This window comes from Camelus ferus, chromosome 8 (assembly GCF_009834535.1).
Source record: "Camelus ferus isolate YT-003-E chromosome 8, BCGSAC_Cfer_1.0, whole genome shotgun sequence".
In the NCBI taxonomy this organism is placed as follows: domain Eukaryota; kingdom Metazoa; phylum Chordata; class Mammalia; order Artiodactyla; family Camelidae; genus Camelus; species Camelus ferus.
This window is the reverse complement of record NC_045703.1, coordinates 10,840,005-10,846,235: the sequence shown is the minus strand read 5'-3', so window position 1 is coordinate 10,846,235 and position 6,231 is coordinate 10,840,005. Positions and strand designations below refer to the sequence as shown.

At 40.2% G+C, this 6,231-nt stretch overlaps 1 protein-coding gene across 5 annotated transcripts in view; it reads left to right on the top strand.

The window, feature by feature from the left end:
* The window catches only part of ADGRB3 (adhesion G protein-coupled receptor B3), a 685,483-nt gene that overhangs the window by 441,755 nt on the left and 237,497 nt on the right, over positions 1-6,231 (top strand). The gene's annotated exons all lie outside the window — the stretch shown is intronic.

Here is a 6,231-nt window from a genome sequence, read left to right as displayed (position 1 = left end):
TTATAGGTTACTACAAGGACAACTTGCTTTTAATTTTTATTTTCTTGAGCTTTAAGGCAGCAGGCACCAAACCCAAGACAAATTTTCAGTGCCCTCTAACTATTGTCTTATCTTCTTGTATCTGAATGTGATGTGTTGTCTTGAATTAGATTAAAATTAAGTTCAGGAGCTTATTATTCAGTGGTCTCCAGAGAGCATACTTTGACTTCACTGTTGCCTGTTTTAGGGATTGCTTGATACCTATAATGCGTGGCTGTACCATTCCTTTCTAGAATGTCTGTCTTCAAATATGTGAAGATAGTGGTGGTGTCTGATTGCAACATACAAGTTTTCCTTTCCTGTTTTTCTGACTCTTCTACCAATGTGTGCATTTTACAAAGCCACAGAAGTAACCATGTAATGAATACGTTAAGGACCAAGTCTATGTGATTGTAGCAAGAATTGCTTTGAACAGGTTGTCAGGGGCACCTGAAGTCCAGCTTTGGCTCTGTCACCAATCAAATTGAGAAAGTAATTGGCTCCCACTTCCTCTACCTGTAAGTTGAGATGGAGGAACTCAGTGAGCATTGGGATCCTTCCAGATATGGCACAATCCTGATATATTTCACCCCTTTGGAAATCAGAAGCTTCTTCTCACTCCTGCATTGATGACTGGGGACCAGAGACGGGGTTCTGTTCCTGTCAGAGACAAACTGCCAAGAAACATTTCACTTTATCGAGGTTAATCTGTGATATGAAATGGCTTGCTGAATCCACTGGGCTGAGTTTCTAGAAGGGACTCGCAAAGCCTCAACATAGAACTTAGCCGGCCACCTGGTAAGTGACACTCCTGCTATAATCGAGGAGCTGCCTGCATGAGAGAAAGTCACAGGCACCAGTCTGCACCACGGGATGGATGCCTGGCTCCTGCTGCTCTTTTTCATGCACCTCGGTTCTAAATTCAGGACTCACAGGAGTGCATGTTATTGATGAAACCTAAGTGTCATTCAGACCCTCAGCTGCAAAGGCCTCTGGAACGTGGTACAGTCCCCATTTCCAGCCTCTGCAGTAGAAGGTGTGACACTAGACTGGAGGTTGGATTAGATACTGAGGGAGGCAGACCCCCGTCCCAGATGTCCCCAGTATCCGACTGGTACCAGAAACCCATAAGTAAGCCACTTCTTTATTAAAAAAAAAAAAATATATATATATATATGCCTTCATGTCTTAGTAAGTACATATACTTATTTTAAATAGGACTATATTATCATATAAAGTTTTGAAAGTGATTATTTAATAATTAATAACCAAATTGATATCTGGTCTACATATAATAAAATTGCTTTTGGGTGACAATATTTAAATATTGTTTTTCCCTTGAAAGAAGAGTGTATGATAAATATGCCCTAGAAGAATGTGAGTTAATCTATAATTTGTTCATATTTTATTCTACCTAAAAAGAATTAGAGCTGCAATTGTAATGGACATATCCCAGTCTTTAGATTACAAATTTCTCAAAGCTGACATTTGTTGTTAATAGTTTTTTGAGTCCATATGCCACTATATGAATGCCCTTTTTCCAGTTTATCACTGTCATTGAAAATTTCTGATTTTACATGGAAATCGGAAATTATCAATAATTTTATTTTCTGTGTCTAGCTGAGCTAAACGGTATTTCAGAGAGATTATCGATGGCTGGCTGATACCAGAGAAGATCATTAGCGTGGAATTTGTCAGTATGATGAACTGTTAGGCAAATAGGAATAATTATTCTTTTATTCATTCAACAAATATTTATTGGTGCCTGCTGTGTGTGAGGCGCCAGCAGGGATTTGGAACACAGAGGTGAGCAAAACAGACGAAGGTTGCTGGTCGTCTCAGAGCATCTAACATGGGTAGACAGACAACAAGCAAGAGACATCATACAGAAGCAAATTATATGGCAGAAGATGCTATGAAAAAATAAAACATAAAACAAGGGGATATGGGTGGGGATTGTAGTGGGGTGGGGTCAGCGTAGCTGTCATGGAGATGGGAGATTGGAGCAAAGACAAAAAATGGGAAAATGTATTCATGTGACCACCAGGAGAAAGAGCATTGCAGCCAGAGGGGACGACTGGGGTCAACGGCATTGAGGGAGGAGACTTAGTGGACGGTGAGCTTGGAGAGCTCCGAAAGCTGCGTGTTAGAGGGTCTCACAGGCCATTCACTACGAGCACTTGGAAGCTGGCGCTGAGGAAATGAGTCACGTCCAGGTTTTGAGCAGAAGAGTGATGTAAAGTTACACGTTAAATGTATCTTGCTGTAGCTCCTCTGGTGTCAGCAAACTACAGGCAGGGGGATCAGATGTGAGTCTACTGCAATGATCTGGGTGAGAGATGATGGTGTCTCTGTCAGGATGGTACCAGGAGAGGCAGTAAGAAGCAGTCAGACTCCAGCCACGTAGTGTGAAAAGTTGGATTTACATTGTGCCATCTATAGGGGGTTCAAGTATGACTTCAAAGGCTTTGGTCTGAGCTCCTGGAGGATTGGAGTTGCCATGAAGCGGGATGGAAAAGACGGCACGTGGATTAGGTTTGTGGGATGGGAATGTGAGTTCTGAATCCTTTTGTCAAAGGTTGGAGGGTACGTGTTTGTATATATCACAGTGCTTCTCAAAGTGCGGTCCCTGGACCAGCACATCAGCATCACCTGGGAACATGTTAGGGGTGCATATTCTTGGGCCCCATCCTAGACCTTCTCAATCAGAAACTCTGGCCATGGGGCCCAGCTGTCTGTGCTTTAGCCAGCCCTTCAGGTGATTCTGATGTTGCTTCAAGTTTAAGAAACACTGTGTATCGTCGACAAGGACCACGGACCACTGTTACAGAGTGGGAACGCCATGGGTTCTGAAGCTAGAAGACCTGGATCCAAATCCTGCCTGACTGGAGCTGGATAGTCCCTCCACCTGAGCCTTAATTTCTATACCTTTAAAGGGTGGACACTAATGATACCTGTGCCACCAGATTGGTATGAGGACCTGGATAAAAACAATGTAGGTTAACAATCCTGTGCACCTTAACAAGAATTAGGGCTGGGAGACAGGAGGCTGAGGGTGGGGAGGTGCAATACAGTTTGCCTCTACTTTTCTCTAATACCCTCTTGCTTTCAAAAAGAAATAATAATGGTTACGTGGAAGATCAGAGTTTCCCTTGAAGTTCGGCTAGACCTTTAACACACAGGGAATAAAGATGACTGCTTAGCAAACAGTAGATTGGTGATGCTACTTGTGTGACTCAGTAGAAGGAATAGCTGCTTGAGCTGAATAATGTCTTTACTTCCCTTGGATACAGAAAAAAAGAAAAGTCTATATTTTTACTGCAAAATAGAAAAACCCATTTCAATATGAATTTGCTTCTATAAGTGTATGTTGTTATCTTTTTACATCCATTTAAATTTCATTTGCAATCTTTAGGTTTATTTTTCTGCTTTTCTACAAAATGTAGGGTATGACGTCTATGAGTTTCACAGAAGTCTGCAGGTCAGTTAAAAAGAAGGAGAGATGTTGTCTTGGAACCATTTTTCCAGGAAAAGTCATTATTTTTTCATTTTGTTATAAAATACTCAAGCTATCTACTAAAATCAAGTCTATGTGGTGGCAAAGCAATGTTTTAAGGTTTAAAGGACTTGTTATATGGCTTGAGTTTTTACATTTGAAGTCACTAACCTATTTTTGCCATGGCAATGTTTTGGCAAACAAAAAAACAGTTTGAAACCAGCTTGGTTCTGCCGTATTGATTTTCAGACAAAAATAGTTGGTCATGCCAATCTTAATTATTCTAGATTTCTTATTGAGGAGCTATTGTGGTCCACATAGAAATAAATAAATTTTCAGAACATAGACTAACATCACTAGGCTGGGAAATTAAAAATTAACTACCATTTGTATTTGTATACATTCAGAGAGTAAAGGTTATACACATACACACACACACACACACACACAAACACACATATGGGATTAAATAATAAAGTAGAATTAGAAAGTCTTGTTTTATGTAAGTACAATTTAAGTCACTATTCATCTGCCTATTCCGGAAAACTCACTTCCTGCCTCTGAAAATCCTCTAATAATATTCTCACAGAGTGTTCAATGTTCATTCAGCAAAAATATGTCAAACATCTACTATGTGTGTGGTACTGTTCCGATGTCTGGGAACAGTAAACTAAATAGATACACATCTGGAAGTTATACTCCAGTGGATGGTGGCGGACAAGAAATAAAATAAGCAAATCATGTCATATGCTACACATGCTGTGTGACAGATGCTGTGAAGAATGATAAAACGGGGAGAAGGAGATTAATAACGGGGAATGAGAAAAAGACAATTTTGCATAGAGTGCCCAGGAAAGGGACCCCTGAGGAGGTGCCATTGGAGTCTAGACCTCATGGGTGTGAAGGAGTGAGCCGTGTAGATATTTGGGGAAGAGAGCTGTGGGATGATGGACTGCAAAGGCGTGGAGTTAGAACACATCTGTGGGGCAGAAGGGCAGCCAGGAAAGACCAGAGAGGAGGGACAGAGACTTAAGAGATGGGGACAACAAGATGCAAAGTAGAGAGCGCCTCGTGGGCCTTTCTCAGGACTGCACTACTTGGCATCAAGGAGAAACTGGAGAGTTTGTCAGGGGCCTTACATGATCTGTCATCCATTCAAAGATCTCTTCCTTTTGCATTTTCATTTGATTGAGAGCTTGCCTAGAAATAAGCTTCTAGGGTTCAGTCATCTTTTTTATAAAATCTGGAGTCATCACCACTGACCCCAACCATGCAGCATTGCACAGGACTCTGCTTTGTGTTCTTTTGTACATGATAGTTTCAACTCTCTGTAATGTTTATTTAGTACGAGGACCATATTCCCAAGCTGTGTTCTGTCTCTTTCTAAGTCTATTTCTGATCTCTGATTCCTGTTAAAATTGATGCTGTGCAGGTCAGTCTGACCCATAAACTACACAAAATTGTTTTTTGAGGTTTGAAGCCTTAATATCAGGCATTTTTGAAATCTGCCATGAAATTTTGCTTTGTGCTTTTTGTTCCACAAATGGTAATTACTACTTTCATCATCATTTTCAAGTCTTGATAGACCACCTCGCTTTAAAAATACTGACATTTAAAAAAAATACGCATAATGTATTTCTTTTGGAAATTAACTACGGATTCTACACCGAAATGGAGACTCCCATAATTTTAATTTTCTTTCTTATCCTAAAAGAAATGACTGCTGTTGCAAATTCATGTAACCTATGTGTGGTTCCCTGGTTTCTCATTCTCGAACACAAGTTGAGTCTGCTACATTAGAAAATTTCCCCCAGTATCTTCAAACACATGAAGTCAGCCACTTCAACCCTTTCTTTTTTTATTTTATTTTATTTTATTTTTTTGGTTGAAGTGCAGTCAGTTGACGATGTTGTGTCGATTTCTGGTGCACAGCGTCGTGTTTCAGTCACACATGTACACACATACATTCCTTTTCATGTTCTTTTTCATTATAGGTTACTACAAGACATTGAATACAATTCCCCATGTTATACAGCAGAAACTTGCTATTTTATATATAGTAGTTAGTATCTGCAAGCCTTGAACTCCCCATTTATCTCTTCCCACTCATATTCCCCCCCTAGTAACCATAAGCTTTCTCTTTTTTTTACCCTACCCCTGCCCATAAGTTTGTTTTCTATGTCTGTGAGTCTAATTCTGTTTTGTAAATACATTCATTTGTGTCTTTTTTTATTCCGTATATAAGTGATATCATATGGTGTTTTTCTTTCCCTTTCTGGTTTATTTCACTTAGAATGATAGTCTGTAGTTCCATCCATTTTGTTGAAAATGGCATTATTCTTTTCTATAGCTGAGTAGTATTCAATTATACACACACACACACTTCTAAGTTTGAAAGTTTTGCTCCGTGAGTGCTCAAGTGCCCCGGAATTGTGTGCGCAAGGACCCTCAGGGCAAAGTTACAGCCAAGGTAATAGCGCTTCTTCTGGCGCATTTGGACACTGATTCCTTTGACCGTCTCCTTCACCCACCCCCTAACAAGATACAAGAGCTGTCTCCCTATAAAGGAAATCAAATGTTAATGTGTTCACATCTGGACGGATTCTCCGTGTTAAACAATCCAGTTATTCTATTTCCAGCAAGAAATTGTAGATAGGAGGTCCCCAATCTATAGAAAGTGCAAGCCGGCTGTGACCTGGGTACGCTTGCTTTCAGTA